At 40.8% G+C, this 17,068-nt stretch overlaps 1 long non-coding RNA gene across 1 annotated transcript in view; it reads right to left on the bottom strand.

The window, feature by feature from the left end:
- Nucleotides 1-804: 804 nt before the first annotated feature.
- Nucleotides 805-17,068, bottom strand: part of LOC309531743 — a 54,741-nt gene continuing 38,477 nt past the window's right edge. Inside the window, exons 3-4 of the long non-coding RNA XR_014219413.1 lie at nucleotides 4,367-4,508; nucleotides 805-1,348 (exon numbers count right to left, since the gene is read on the bottom strand). This is a non-coding gene — a long non-coding RNA (uncharacterized lncRNA). The remainder of the gene's footprint in view (nucleotides 1,349-4,366; nucleotides 4,509-17,068) is intronic.

The following is a 17,068-nucleotide window of genomic DNA, read 5'->3' as shown; positions in this document are numbered from 1 at the left end:
TAATCTTTCTGATAAACATAGCTGTGGCTCAGTTATACTTATGGGTAGCAATAACATATCTCCTAATAAGAGTTGAGAGATTACATTGTCTCAGAAAATGCTGCCATTGATTATGGTTATCATTTATTACTACAATTGTGACTACTATTGTCCACAACACAACACTTTATTATGGTTGTAGACCAGCATAAGGAGGGGGGGGGTACAATCTTTTAAAATAATTTAAAATCTAAAAACAACAACACTAAAAGGAGTTAAAACAGAATATATATATATAAAATCTCCATAAGAATCCAAAAGAAGCTAATAAAGCCTAAAAGAAGGGTTAGGAACATCAGACAAGAGTGAAAGCCTACTGTTATCCATTAACCTAAATAATTCTGGTTAGGTGAAATATAATATAGAGCTGTGTGTTAAACATGGCTGATCCACTTTTGATAGTGGGGCAAAAACTGAGAAGTTCAATGGATAGAAATTGTTCCCAAATAAAGGCTTAGACTGTGCGAAGCTGCTATTTCTGTCCCCGCTCCCTCCTAGCCCCTGCTCTTGCTTTTTCCTGGGTTAGTTAGTGGATGGGATGTTGCTGCAACACTTCCTAGCCAAATGAGGCTCTGTGGTCTTATTGCTGAAAGTAATTAGGGCAATGCAAATGAATGTGAACATTTCCACAAGGAATGCTAAGTCTGTCTGAAAATGGGAAGCATTTTTCTGCCTATTGAAAATATCCTGAAACAATCTAAATAGCTTCAGCTTAGCTATTCTCTAGGTTAATATGTAAAAATGACAGCATCACAAAAAAGTATATTGTGTACATGGAACTTTACTGATGTTTAATATGTGGGGAGGGCTAAGATACACTGTGCGTGCATCTTATTCTTGTAAGCAGCATGCGCCCTTAACAAAGTATATTCTGGTCTGTTGCCTGTGAATGTAGCAGGAGGATTTCAAAGGGGGCTCTTGGGCTGGGGAGCAATGCAGCCTTGTCTTTGTGTATGATCTGGGGTGTGATGCCAGCATGAGATGTCCACACACAAATAAGATTCTCATTCTTCTTTGACAGTCTTTGGTTATCGTGTGCCAAAACTGAGACAATCCTGCTCAAAATGCTTGCAAATCTGTCGGATAACAGGAGCAGGGGAGTCTTTCCTCTGATGGCTAATTAAAAATGGAAGTCAGGGAAGAGCCAGCTGGGCCAGGGAGTTGATCAATGTCTCTTTACCAGACACAGCAGCCTTGGGGTGCCCAGAAGAGGATGTGGTGAGATCACTTCTGAAGAAATCCTCTTTGGACCCAAAACAACATTCATTCAGTCATTCATTTATCTTGCCATGAGGTATCCCAATGCAATCTGCAAAGTGAAATAAAGTAACACATAAAAAACAATTGCTTATATAAAAACAAAGTTAAAAAAGTCAAAACAGTCTAAAACAAGAACATCCAAGTGCAGTGGTACCTCGGGTTAAGTACTTAATTCATTCCGGAGGTCCGTACTTAACCTGAAACTATTCTGAACCTGAAGCACCACTTTAGCTAATGGGGCCTCCTGCTGCTGCCACGCCGCCGGAGCACGATTTCTGTTCTCATCCTGAAGCAAAGTTCTTAACCTGAAGCACTCTTTCTGGGTTAGCGGAGTCTGTAACCTGAAGCGTCTGTAACCTGAGGTACCACTGTACATATAATCAATTCAAATCCATGGCAGATACCAACTGGGATAATTTTTTTTAAGAAGGCTTTTAGAAAGAGAAACATTTTTCACCTACACCAGAAAGACAGTCAAGAAGGTGCCTGTCTGGTATGCAATGGCAGCCAGTGCCAAAAGGTGAGGTGCCACCACGCCAAAGGCCCAATTCTGACATTGTGTGCAACAGAGCTCCTGATAACACAGTATCTGCAGGGTGCCCTCTCCTACAGAGCACAGTGATCAGCTGGGGATGTAGAGGATGAGAAATTCTTTTAGCAGCAGCTTAATATTATGGCAACATTGCACCCCAGTGAGCAGTTGAGCTGCCACATTTTGCACGAGTTGCAGCTTCTGACTCGGCTCAGAGGTGGTTCTATGGTAGGACGACTGGTGGGGTTGCACTAGATGCCGCCCTGCAGGGAACACGAAAGCAATGTTGTAGAATGGAGCACAGGAGGTGGGGGTGAGGGAACCAAACGCTAGTGTTGCACAGGGTGCTGCTGAAATTTGAGAGCCCAAAGTCAGTCTCAAGGGCAGCTCCATGTAGACCACATTGCATTAATCCAATCTGGAGCTTACAAGTAGGTGAATGACAGTGGTCAACCTTTTCTACTCTAGAAATAGCTGTAGCTATTTTACCATCCAATGCACATAAAAGGCACTCCTAGCCACTGAGATCACCTAGACCTCCAGCAACAGAGTTTCTTTGTTTGTTTTCTACACTGCCATTCATAGGGATCACAGGGCAGTTTACAAGATAAAAGCACATATACAATATAACATAGTAACAAACAAAAACAATACCTCCAGTTAAAAATGTGATAGATTATTTAAGGCCAGAATCACCCCTGGACTTTGGAAGTCTTCAAACTATTGCTGTAAGTTCACAGCACAGCTCTTCAGCAATAATATCTTTGTTTCCATTGCACATCAGTGGTTTCTCCAAATTCTTTCAGGCCTTAAGTACATCTTCAACAGATTGTATGTTAATACTGTATATATCACACAGGAAGCCAAATAGGAAATTATATTGTAGCTGTTGGAATGTCTCTCTTCAGCAGATTGTATGGTCCTGTCTAAGACAGTATAGTTTGAATACTTTAATTTCTGCTTTGGATCTTGTGGTATTTTTTCTTGGGCCTCATACTCAAACTGCCATTTCTTTCTCCCTTTTCTAACTTGTTATGTCTCAAAGTTTGGTAGTATTTCTAGCTCCTTTACAACCCCAGTAGCATCTATCAAAACTTGTTGAAAACACTCATCACACCTTCAACCCACAAAGTAATTCTTGGCCACTTGCAATTGACTTGTAGCTAAATTTAAATCAACTTCCTTGTTTTGTAATAGCTTGCTTGTAAGCTTAACTTCCAAAAGGATGTTGTGCCATGTAACAAAAGATACCACAAACTAACATCAGCAATGCGGGAAGTATTTCCATATAAACCTTTTAGACTTGTGTCATTAAAGAACTCTGTTATAGCATCATATCTGCTACCAAGATGATATCTCGGTGGTTTCAAAAGTGCTCCTCTCCGAAGTCAGTATTGCACCCCTTTGAAGACTGCGCCCTAAGTAGCTGCCTCGTTGGCCTAATGGTAGCCCCAGCACTGCTGACAAGCCAAATAAATGTCTCCACCATACCTTATCCTTTATTTCTCCTAAAGAGGCAATGGTATATGGCTTAGAATATTTGTAGCAAGAGCTACTGATGAGGGAGCTATGACACAGGATTTCATCTGTGTCCTGTCAGTATGGCACATGCCACTTCTACGTTATGTGCTTAACATAGTTGTTAATGCAGGGATGTTTTATTTTGAGTATTATGTGCTTTTCAAAGCATGGCTTTTATTATATCAAGAAAAGTCCTGGTTTAACTACAGTGGTGGTGACATCACGCTTACACAGTTTCCCAGATGTTTTAATTGCTGAAAGCATAAAGGCTCATTCAGTCATGCATGTTAATTGCTCATTATCTGTGACAACTTGCACATGTGTGAATCAGCCATCCAAGATTAATTATCATGCATAGAACATTTATGCCATCAAAACTCACTCTAACATGCTGTTTTTCAATTCTGATAGTTCACAATTTTGTCTGAAAGTTACCAAATACTGAGTAACCAAGTGATGAAAGATTAGTGAGTGATGAATGATGGGAAATTGGCATGTGTGGATCAGTCCTAAATTAGGTGTGCATCAAGGTTGTGCTGCTGCTTCTGCTGCTGAAAAGGGCAAAATAATATATTTGTATATTCTCATTTACTATATAATTGCATTTTGAATAATATTCTCTTTGTACCATCAGGATTGAGTTCACTTGTTCTTCTCAATAACATAATTGTGGTCCTGTTTACTACATATTTTAATCTAGTGCAGAATATACCCCATTAACATGCCTTGCCACAGCACAGAGTTTTAATCTAATGTGAATGCATGATGAATTGTGTCAAATTGGCTATAGGTATTTCAGTCTTGCTGACAATTTTCTTTGTATTAAACTTACATTTACTTTCTAATTAAAACTGCACTTGCAACGCCTGCAGCGACGGCAGCTTTAACGTAGGTTTCATCAGGCAGGCAAACTAAGGTAAGTAATCGTTTCTCCAAGCATTTCTGTTTAACTCTAGTTAAAACTTGGCTAGCCTAGCTCATCAGCCTGAAAAGGAGTGGTAATTGCCTGATTACCAATGCCAGGTTTGTCATCACTGACTCTCGGTCCACTTCTGCAAGGATGTTTCACACAAACAGAGCAAGGTTGTTTCACACGTGGCTTCACATTGATTGCTGTGTCATCTGGTCGCTGTTTCCCAGAAGAGCTCATCTCATGCTGTGAAACAGGCAAGGACAGATGATTTAACAATTATTATTTGTGTAGCACACACATATCTATACACACATCCCTACAGGAATGTGGATGCTAGGATTGGAATCCATATTCCAAGAGAATTTAAAACCTTAAAGGAGGTGAGATCTAATATGGCCTATCTAGCCTGAGCCAGGCAATTGTTCCAGCGTGAACTTTCCACATGAACCCAAACATGCATTATTATTGCAGGCTGTGCAGCTAAAGGGGCAGTGGAGGTACAGTTTTCTCACTGCCCCCAATATCATGCAGGCTCTTTTGGCTCTGCCCATGATGTCCTCATGTTAGATAGCGGAGCCAAGGAAGTTTACTTGCATGAAATGCTATATGCCTTGGCTTCTACAGATTGGAGCAGATTGGGGAGCGGGGAATAAATAACAATCCAGATTTATTTCATTGTTCATCACTTGCTTTTTTTTGCAGTGGAGATCCTTGGATTGCAATCATACAACAGTACTTCAGGAAGTATCCTATCACTAGAAGCAAAGAACTTGAGGTCTATATACACATTGTATATAAACATTGGCAAAACACAAAGTATGTGGGGATGGCTGTTACAATGCAGGGAAGAAGATCATCTAGAGAAGATGGCTAACTGACCCCTTATCTCTACCCCGAATCCCCCATGACTCATAGCTAGTATACAGTATGTAGGCTAGCCTTAAAGTGCTGGGCATGTCTGCTTGCTAGTGGCAAGAGGGGAGAGAATTTACATTTGGTTTGTTATTTTTAGCCAAGTCTTCTGTCTGGATGAGGGCAGGAGGAGCAGATGACCTGCAGTTCATTTGTTCTCAAATTATTCCACCTTGGGGGCAGAGGCAGGTGGTAGAGAATCACCCCCCCCCCCAAAAAAGCAACTGTGTTCAGCAAATGCAACCTCCCAGGAGTGCTGATGAACATTTATGGCTTATGGCTGGGTTAGGTTATCTCTGGTTCTGCCTTATTTCTAGCAAGGGAATAAAAATAACTGAAGCCTTGCCACAGGGTTCGATTTTTTTCTGATCTATCCAGAACTCCTTCCCTTCTTGCACCCATGAATAAAGCATGTTGGTTCCTATCATCATGAAACCACTTTGCTACTGCTGAAAGACCACCAAACCCCAAGAACAACCAATGTTGAGTTGAGAGTGCTCATGAGAAAGCTGGCCAGCCTACAATGAAGTCTGGCAGCAGTGAGAGAAAACAAGCATCAATTTTTGCAAGTTTCTACTCTATAGAAAAATGGGGGGGGGGGGGGTTAGCAGATTCTACTATTGAGGATGTTTCATAACCCTGCACTTTCTTTGATCCATGTGGATATGTATGGTTTGGGGTTTTTTTGTTTTTTTAAAATAAATGTTTTATTACATGGCATCGGTCCCGTCCCCCCCTCATCTAAGGCTGCAGCAGGCGAGCAGGAGTCAGGAGATTGCAAAAGGATGCACAGGCTACACATATATAATGAAAAATTCCTGCTTTGAGAATATAGGCATTGTGATGCAGTGCACTACAATCAAATATAGTTAGAAAAACCCACTGCTACTTCACCACAGCACACCTGATGCACACTGGCATGTCTCCTAATTAGCTCAAAATGTGTCTAAGAAGGACATCTTGCAAAAAGAAGAACTATTTTCTAAGGTAGTTATAGCCACAAAAAGATGACAGTGCCACCTTTCTCTTGCTGAGTAAAATATCCATCATTTAAGTCACCTAAGATATCGAAAGGTTTCTTTTGTGTGTGGTTGATTGGGAGGTATTTTAAAGTGAAGGGTCTCTTTCTATTAGTCTCTCTTTGTTTCATTTAGTTTTCCCCAAAGATCAAGTGAAACACATATGGAACACAAATAAAAACAGAGGAATGTGCATACTCTAGCCATTTTTTTCTTCCATTGATTTCCGTAAAGGAAGACTTGTCCATATGGAAGTATGTGTACAACATATAGCTGCCAGGCACTGCTGTGCAGGAAGAACAGCCCTAGTTCAGGGGCAGAATATAGGACTTGCACATGAGATTCTAGTCAGGTTTCTTCCATCCCTAGCGTCTTTCCAGCCAAAGACTTCCAAGCAGCAGATCAGAGAAGATTAAGTGATCTGATCCCACATAAAACAAGTTTCATATCTTTAGGAAAGATCCATCTGCCATTTAACTCTGCGTCATTATGCTTTCATTGGGAACTCATTGAATTTCTCCATTGATGCACATCCCATCTCATTCACTGCTCATAACTAGAACCATCAAATATTCCTCTTCCTCATAAATAGACAGTCTTGAAGGGAAGTAGAAGTTGAGTTAGGAATGATCAATGAATTCCCTCTCACCAATTATTTTTCAACTTGTGTGATGCAAAGTGTTTTGATTGTTTCCAGTAATGGGTAAAGTGGGTAATGCCAGCCTCTTTCAAGTGTTCTAACGAAAGTTCCTGGAAGGGAAGTGAGAGCACAATCGTGGTGGAAGATTTTGCCCCAGCCTCTATGCAGTCATGGGAACAGCCTTCACGAATCAGGTCCCCGGGTGGCCAGATCTAGCCAGGATGGCCAATGGTCAGGGATGGTGGAAGCTGTGCAGTTCAAAACATCTGGAGCTCACCAGGGTGGGAAAGTCTGTAGAGAGGGAGCATGGATCCTGTTGCTTCCACTGTTGCTTTGGAACTCCGGAACGATAGGGATTCCGATGAGAGGGAGCGAGAAAGCCTTTCCTACATGCAGGGGGATCTAGTGAAGCCATTCTGTTAGCACAAGCATTTTCACCTGAACAATGGGACTTCCTCTCCCTCTCCTCATGTGCCCCCAGTCTGTTTTGGGGTCTCCCTCAACCCCCTAGAGCAGATTTGTGGGTGCATTGGAGACATGTAGGAGAGAGAAAGGAGTACCATTGCCCAAGAAGATGTCCTTGAGCAAACAGGACAGCTCTGTTGGGTATAACCCAAAGAATGGGAAGAATTTTTGTATTATTGAAATTGTTCTCTCCCTGCACCACAAGATACCTTGGTGAAAGTGTATGGATGGGATGGTCAGTAATAGAGACAAAACCACCATTCTCTAATATTTATATATCTGCCAGCATTCCACTTTTGCCATTCAAATTATGAATGCAAAATTCTGATTTTTCTTAAGTGTCACTGCATATGAACAATCAGAAACTGTCAAAATACTGAATACCATTGTATGTCCTCTATTATACACTTTCATTTGCTAAATACAATTGCATTTCAATTTTTGATTACTTTCAGATATCATGCCAGGTACCAATAGCAAATAGTCAAAAATCAAAATTCACAGAAGAGGATTGAGAAGAGTGAAGTCCGTATTTCACTCTGATTAGCTTATAAAAAATGCAGAGTGTCTTTGCTGAATTTTGTTAGATGAATCTATTGCACACAGTGAGTGGTATTCGACTAATTTTTACTCAGAATGGACTCATTGAAATGAATGAGCACTCCATTAATGAATAAGAATGTATGAGCCTGACTAAGAAAGGTCCATTAATTTCAGTAGACCTATTCAGAGCAAAACTTTGTTGACTACCACCCAATAGTCATAATAGTTTATTCTGTTCCAAAAGAAAGAAAGTGATAATTCTGGATGCAGTCACCTGGAAAACAAACATTGGGAGTGTGTACCTTGCTGCCCGCCAAGCTGGAGGCAATCAATCGGCAATGTGGGCAAGGAAGTACACCAAAGGTTCAATAAACTTCATGGTTTTGCTGTCGGCCTAACACTATAAAACAACTGTGGAGCTGCAAACACTTCCATGATCTGCATTTGGTTTAGTGGTGCACAGACTATGGAGGCTTGCCTATTCCACTGCAACAACCAACGTCTTAATCAGAGGGGTGGGGATGAAATTCCACACTAGGGGGGAAATCATGTTCCCTTCCTTCTTCCAACTGAATGCTGAACCATTAAGAATTGATATTTTGTCCTTTTTGAGTTCAAATTTATTTCGCCTGCTGGGTATGCATCTTAGAGCTGTTGCGGCTAATCATCACTTCTTCGTTTTCCTGTGAGAATGTCATGCTGAACTGCATCAAATACTTTATTAAAATCAAGACATTGTATGTCCACTGCATATCCTTTATACGCTAAGCTTGTTATCTGATCAGAACAAGAAATTAAGTTCGTTCAGCTTGATTTGTTTTTGATGAACTCATGTCGCTTACTTATTTACTGCTAGGCACTAGCCAATGTCTGCTTTATTAATTACTGTAGTCATATATCAAGTACTGAAGTGAAACATAGCACTCCCTAAGTCTTTGTCAAACAATGGAAAGGCAAATATGATTATTATTTTAATGCTAACTAAAAAAATTACAACCAGAACCAAATGAATTATCTTTTTATCTAAACTGCAGCTGCTGATAATGTTAAACTTCTGTAATAATAAATTCATTAAGAAAACACACAGAGAGACACAGCAAAACAGGCTGTTTCCTGCAATACTACTATAAATTATTATGTGTAATTATGTCCTAGTGAAATTGATTTACAACATATAGTAGTGGATCATCCAAATATTGTGCCTACATATAAAATGTTGAGGTACTTGAAAAGCCCTGCTGGAAACAATAGCCAATCTATGGGTTGTATCTTCTCTGGGGGGTCCTCCAATCCCCCAGAACTGATTTTGAGGACATGTGGGGGGCTGGAGAGGAGAGGGAGCTCCATGGCTCACACAGACGTTTGTTGTGCCATCAAAGCTGCAACACTGGATAAGGCCCCATATCTTCAAGAGAGGGAGGAGGCCTAGATGTTCTGCTACACTGAAACTCCAAAGGGTTGCTATTTCTAAGACTTAGTGGGTGGGGGGAGCACACCTCCCTGCTAGAGCTCATGCTTGGCATGTAGAAATTCCTAGGTTCTAGTCATATGATCTCTGGGAAGAGGGCTGGGAAGATCCTCTGCTGCTTGAGATTCAGGAGAGCTGCTACCACCAAAGAACATGTGTACCTATCTATCTGTCAGAAGAGCATGCCAACTTTCTACAAATATGAAAAAAAGGTCTGGAAACGAAGCTTTATGAGGTTGAGGGAGTTAGAATCATAGAACTGTAGAGTTGGAAGGGCCCTGAGGGTCATTTAGACCAACCCCCTGCAATGCAGGAATATCAGCTAAAGCAACCATGACAGATAGCCACACAATTCCTGCTTAAAAACCTCTAAGGAAGAAAAGTCCACAACCTCTCATGGGAGTCTGTTTCACTGTTGAACAGAAAATTCTTGCTGATGTTTAGCCGGTCGCCCCTTTTCTATAACAAGACTCCAATGGCTCACATCATACCCTTTAGAGTAGGAGAAAATTTGGAGTAGGAGAAAACAAGCTTGCTCCATCTTCCAGGTGACAACCCTTGAGATATTTGAAGGTAGCTATCATTACTCCTCTCAGTCTCCTCTTATCCAGGCTAAACGTATCTAACTCCCTCAACCATTCAGCATAAGGCTTGGTTTCCAGACCCTTGATCATCTTGGTTTCCTCCTCTGCACCCTTTCCAGCTTGTTAATCTCCTTCTTAAATTGTGGTGCCCAGAACTGGACACAGGACTCCAGGTGTGGTCTGATCAAGGCAGAAGAGAGCAGGACTATCACTTCACTTGACTGGGACACGAGTGTTGCTGCGGCCTAGAGCAGCATTGCCATTAAAATATGCTAATATACTAGGAACTTTTAGAATTATTTCACAACTAGATGGGCTGGAGGGAGATGGGAATTACGTTATTCACTTTGATTGATTGCTTTGTCAATGCCTGCTGCTTGTTAATCCATATGCAAATCATATTCAATTGCTAATCATCTAATCATTTTTTACCTATTTTGTATCAATTCCCATATATTCAATTTTCTGTTTTCCCTTTTTCTACATGCATTCTCATTTTATTTCATATCATCAACATTTTTCATTCCAATTAAGCTTTGTATATCAATAAACTGAGTAATTCATTTCAGTTACGTTCAGCAGTCTTTGGGGTTTTTTCTCGATGTGTGTGAGATTCACTCCCTGTTCCACTAGGTTGCTACTGGGCAAAACAGAACCTCAGCTGGGATCCGGTGAGTGTTATTGCATGCACCAGGATTTGGCATGGTATATGCTGATGTTGTCTAGATCACCAGATTAGCAAGCATGACATGTTGCTGCAGACACCCACAACTTCTGAGTTCTTTCTAGCTCTGCTCGTCTTTTGATACAAGAAGAAGTGCATAGTGGAAGGTACTCAGATGGCTGTGGGGACAGAAAGTCCCACTTGTGCATTTTTTGTGGCTTGCCTAACAGCTGTCACAGATAGATCCATTGCGAAGAGGACCTGAACTCTGGCTAAAAGAGGGAGTGACCCCACATGCTCCTCTGAAGCAAGGAGTGAGCTACTAAGGGTTCCTCAGAGAAATGGAAGTGGAAGAGAAATAGAAGTGATTTCCACTAGCTGCGATACCCTCTTTTAAAAAATTAAAATTAGAGGCAGTCTTATATCCAGAGCAGTTTATTTTTAGTTTTCTTCCCAGGAAGGAGCCCTGTGTCACATTCTGGGCATGCCTCCTAATCAAAACAAGGCAGAGCAGTGACTCATTTAGAAACAACAAATGTCTCATCCCAGGGCAGGCCATTTAGCTGCATCTCTGCATGGGAGTGCTTAATTTGCCCCCAGTTGAGGCTGATTGGCAGGAGACAGAGACAGAGCAGCAAATCATGCAGAGATGCATAGAGCAGTCTCGGTTGGGTGTGTACTTTTGGCTCATGGGAGCCCTTACATTATTTAATTAATGTATTTCTTGTGGCACACTGGCCCTTCTCTCATGTTAAACTGACATGCTCTGGCAGCGGATATGCTCTAGTTCGTCAAGGTATTTTGTGGTTCCCTATGACGTTTGGCAATGTTAATCTGGTATCTGTTCTTCCATCCTCATGTGATTCCAAGACATTATGGCTCCAGATGTGCAGTTACAAAGTATAATAATTGGTGTCTACTGAACTATTGTTGCTGCAAAGCCACAATTATTTGAGAACACTGAAAGCTCCCACCTACTACCAGAGCTGGCAGATGTTACATGGACCCCTGAGGGGGTCTTTCACGTGTTATGCTGTGGAGTTCAAAGTAGGGTTTGGGGGGTTTTTTTGTACACCTGTAAACTTGGGAATTTGTTGTTGTTGTTCATCAAAAGGGCTGAACTGTGTCCCCACAGCTCAGATGATTCTGTTTTGCAGCCAAATTTCAGCACAGTGAAACTTGCATATTGTGAATGTAATTCAGAATCAGCATTCTCCAAAGGTTCTCTGAATGGATAAAAATCTATGAAAATTAATCATAAACATGTCTGACTTGCATATTGTGGAGAAACAGAGGTGCATCTCAGCATACTGGTGTCACTTTGCCTTAAAATTCCTTTGATCCCAATGTTAGGATCCTAAGTTACTTAGAGTTTCTACATGTTGGGGATCTTAGAAATTCTGCTTCACAACTAGGTGGACTGGAGGAAGTTAGAAGGCTATATTGATTGCTTCAGTTATTATGACAATTTCAAGCTATGTTATGCTATATATTTTTTATATTTTTTTCTATATTTTCCTTATATTTTTCTTTGATTTCTTCAAAATTCATGTCCTCATTTTCTCCTGTACATTGCTCACCAACTGATTTGTTTCAGTCATAATCTTGAGTTTGTGGTCTTCTATCACTGGTCATACTTTATTCCCTGTCCCACTGGCTTGCTAATGAGCAAATCTGAATCCTGATTACAAGACCCAAATGATTCTTAATCACGGGGACCATATGTTAAGGCATCAACCTTAGTTTTCAATTTCCTGATTTTATAGTTCTTGAGCCAACACAAGCCTTTACTCTGATCAGGCAGGGTTTTTTATCATTGAATTCCCCTAATTTTTTTAAAGGGAGGAATATCAGGTTCAATTAAACCTGAAGGTAGCTGTTTTGTGACTATTAATTTTTGAATATAATTGGTATTCTCAATTATATGTGCACTTCTGCTCACACTTCAAAATCTACACTGCATGCAATCTGTTGCAAAGGTTGTATGCCACAGACTGAAATGCCGTTAAACTAGTAACTTCAGGGCATCTCCTTTTTGATAGAAAGAAAGAAGACTTTAAATTCCATTACTGGTTGAGCTCTTGGAGCCACCTCAGAAAGCTAGGAACCCAGGTCAGTCAAAGTAGGGCTTACTTCTGAGTAACCTAAATATGATTATAGTTGAAAGCAGCTGCAGTTCCACATCATGTCTTCTTATAGTGACACTTTCACTGCTACCTCTACTCACATAGTAAAACCTCCCTGGCTAACTTTAGGATGGGCAAGGATCGAGAGTGTGTGTGGATGGATGCCTATCAGAAAAAACACTGTCCATGTCCTTGAGCTGCATCAGCTGAAACTGATTCCATAAAACTTGCCTCGATGGGGTTTTGGATACCACATCAGGATTCCCTGTAATAGTATCAAGATGATAGAGCAGTTAAGTTGTTTTACCCTCAAAGCTCCTTGCAAACAAATCACGACTGGCAACTGATGGATCTAGTTGCTCCATTAACTGAGACTCATAGACCTCACTGAGTGGAGCTTTGTAAAGGTTGTCCAGTGTGTTTTGACATCTGCCTCAGTTGCGGATGGCAGTGAAAATATACATTCTTAGCTATCCATGCAGACATGCAGTAGGCACAAGTAAAGCATCAACAGGATCACCAGCTCTGTCTGGTAGAAAATGCCCCACAGCGTTTAGAATTCCATTGGATTCCATTTATTTTCCTAGACAGACCATTTAGATTGGTCTCCCAGTTCTGCAGGGAGGTCTAGGAGCTCTAAACTCAGCTGGAAGTGGTTGGACCATGAAAACAGGCAAATATTTCCCCTGCCCCAATATCCAGACCTTCCTCCTCCGTACATGGGACAATGCCCTGCCTTAAACTGCCCCATGAAGACCATGAGGTCCTAAGCTGACCTATCACAGTGGACTCAGCATGAATGTTGAAAACACCCAGGACTACAGTCTTCTGCTCTTCTAACACTGCAGCTGAGAACACCTTAGTTGGGTGGTTGGTGGGCAGGACACCAAAGGCAACCTCAGTCTCTCTCTGTCCCAGCACCAGAAGCAGCCTCTGAAGAGCCATCCCAAATCAAGAGGCTTCTTCGTGGGACAGGTGCTCTGCCTCAGTTAATCCAGCACAAGACCTGCTTTTTAAAATTCCAAATCGGACATGGGGGATGGTCCAGCAATCACTAGTAATTAGCAACAGAAAGATTTGCCTGCGAATATGACCTTGTCATAGTACGCATTTATAGTAACAAAATAATAAAAATGTAGAACTTAACAATGCAGAAAAGCATGTTTGCCCCCAAAGAATGCATCATAAACACTTTTAATGAACACATGTCACGCTTACCATATTGATGCTGCATATGTTTCCTAAGCCTCCCTTGTCACCTTGAATAGGGAAAAATCGCTTGGGGTGGAGATTTCTTTTCTGCTTAATGCAGCCAGAGAAAAACGATGCTGCTTTTGCTCTAAGATGTTGTGGCAGAGACAGATGCTATTTCAGAGAGAAAATAACTCCATGAGTCGTTATTCAAAATAAATCCCCATTGGCTTCCGTGGAACCTTGTGCAAATGATAGACTGTGGGTCTTGATCCACAGAGAGGGGAAGGCATCCATCGGTATGTAATCGGAAGCTATAAAGGTACCAAGAACAGCAAAGTGAATATGAGAGTGAAAAACTTAAGTGGCCTTTGAAGTTACTCCCAAGACATTTCTTTGTGTGATTACTTTATCAATAAAGAATAAAACTTGTATCTATGAGTGTTTATATTACATGATTACCTCTCTGGCTTCCATTGGACAGTTGCTTCTTTTTTTCCACCAAAGGGAAATGCTTTATTACAATTTGATGAAAATTCTGCTGCCAAAAATAGTCATTTCAAAAACTGCAACCCACAAGTTGGATGCCCTGCTCAGAAAGAGGGAAGTCCCTGTAGTCATTTTGCAACATTATGGCAGTATTTTTCACTGCAAAATGCCCATTTGAGTATTTGTTAATGCTCTAATAAGCATTCCCCACTGGAAGTGGAGCTCTTAAAGCTTACTAAAACATTAATGGAAGGTTCTTATACAGAGGCCCAGAGTTCTGACTTCAGCTCAAGGGACTGTATGCCTTATTTTTGATTTACACTAAATTCAATAAACAGGGAGCCTAAAATGAAATGTTTTTGCTCTCATGGGGTTGTTACCAAAACAGCAGCCCAAGTATGTTTTACTCAAAAGTAAGTCCTATTAAGTTCAATGAGGCTTACTGCTCTGGCCTTCTGCATGAGCAAGGAAGTAAAAATAATGCCTCTAACACATTCTCTAATATTTACAACAGTGCAGACCCTTTTCTGCCCCCCTCCCATTACCAGTTCAGTGATTTTATCTTTTGCTGAATTAGAAATATTTTATATTAGTTTGAATGTTGAAAATCTTCTTCACTTACTAATTCAATATGCTTCACTTTTAGGAAGCAGTTTTTTAAAAAGGAGAAGTCAATGATAATTAAATGCTTATTTCCGTTTAGCATTTTTACAGATATTATGTGTTTTGTATTTCTAAATAATATGCAAAAGTAGGCAGATTATTCTGATTCTGCCATTATTTTCTTTTCCAACACAGCATGGTAAACTAAGAATTTTCTTAGGTCAAAATTAAATCTGGTTGAAAAGTCTGATATGTCATTTGCCTCTGTTTAGACTCCTGCTCGTCCTCCAAATATCGTATTTGCTTAGAATACCAACTTTACTTTAAAAATGCTAATTTTATTTTATTGTTAAATGAAATACCTGAAGAACTCGGGGAAATACAGCTTTTAACAGATTAAGTTCCAGGGGAGGTGGGGGTAGGCGTTTTGGGTAACCCTATCAAAGAAGAAAAGGCTAAATTGAAGAAGAGTGAATGTTCTTTGTTTAGATATCTATGCCCTGAAGCAAAGGAAGGATCTTGTGGGGAGGTTCTTGGTTTGAGGTGAAATGGACTGTTGGGTGAGGAATGTAAATGATACTGTAGAATATCAAATTGCGAGGAGGGGGAATGGCAAAGCAAGACTACTTAATTTGTTGAGGGGGCATCAACAGACATAAAGGGGCTACACAGATTCAATCTGCAATCTAGAAAGAAGTTTTTTTAAAAAAATGAATCATTGTTTCATTCTTTGTCTCTTAGAGGTAGATGATTTGCATCTGAGTCGACATCAGTCATGGCATTTGTGAGCCATCTGTGACAGCAGAGGCAAGTTCACTCTTGATTCATCTACAAGTCTGTACTGCTAAAGTGGACTAAGTATTGGTGTAAACCAAGCCAGTATGATTGGAACCACAAGCACAGGCAAGCAGTGAGTTCCTTCCCTCATGTTTACTCACAAGGAAGTCCCACTTGTTGTGTTTAGTGGAGCTCCCAGGTAGGTCTATATAGGGCTGCAGCATAAAAGAATTCCTCCTAATTCATGCAGATGGTGAATCTGCCTGCCATTGTATATGCCTGAATCATATTGTTTCACTATGTAAGTCACATTGCTTTCTCCTGCTCTGGAGGGTAGGACTCGAACCTATGGCTTCAAGTTACAAGAAAGGAGATTCCAATGAAACACCAGGAAAAGCTTTCCAACAGTAAGAGCTGTTCAACAGTTGGACTTCCTCAGGAGGTGGTGAACTTTCCTTCCTTGGAGATTTTTAAGACAAAGATTGGATGGCCATCTGTCATGGATGCTTTGGTGACATTCCTGCATTGCAGGGGGCTGGACTAGATGACCCTTAGAGTCCCTTCCAAAAACATAGAGAAAGTCTATCTATGTTTAATTTTTTGCCAGAATCAGAGACAAATTGTAGGCATGGTCTGCCTTTCTGAGGGGATGATGCCTGCTGAATTTCAGAATGATAGCTGAGATGGTTCTCCCAAGAAGGAAGACTTTACCATTTTGGGTGGGTGCAATAGGAACCAGAGGGCGTATGAGGGAGAGACAATGCATTCCCAATGAAGACTGGAATGGGTAGCAAGAGCTACCATACACACTCCAAGATATGGGGCCAACAGCTAGTGAACTACCCTTATGAATTCAAATAACTCATTATATTAAGAAGTACTTTGGATTCATTCCTTGTCCTCTGAAATTCACTATTTTTGCATCTTTACTAAAAAGATAGCCTGGATAGAAGCCAGGGGGGTTGAGTTAACTGCCTTTCTTCTCTCTGGTAGTGCACATAACTTCATAGCACTGGATACCAGAAAAGCATTTCTGGCAAGAGCAGATTTAGCACCCAACTTGCCCAGCTTGGTTTCATTATACGGGAGGTGAGGTTCAGCTACACCAATCCTCTCATTAGGTGAAGTGGCTCTTTTTTAACTCTTCCCATTATGTATGTAGTACTTGCAAATATATGGAATTCATTATGAAGAGTGTGCCAAGCCCTTAGAGACAAAGCGATAGGTTCCTGACCCCCACCATTTATCCCAAAGGAGGCCGAGGTGGCCACACAACATCTGAATTTAAAACAAAACAAATTTCACAACGGTCCCCAAAAGAA

This window comes from Podarcis vaucheri, assembly GCF_965113315.1.
Source record: "Podarcis vaucheri genome assembly, chromosome: 4".
Classification (NCBI taxonomy): domain Eukaryota; kingdom Metazoa; phylum Chordata; class Lepidosauria; order Squamata; family Lacertidae; genus Podarcis; species Podarcis vaucheri.
Note: the sequence above shows the minus strand (reverse complement) of the source record. Positions and strands in the feature narration are given on the sequence as shown.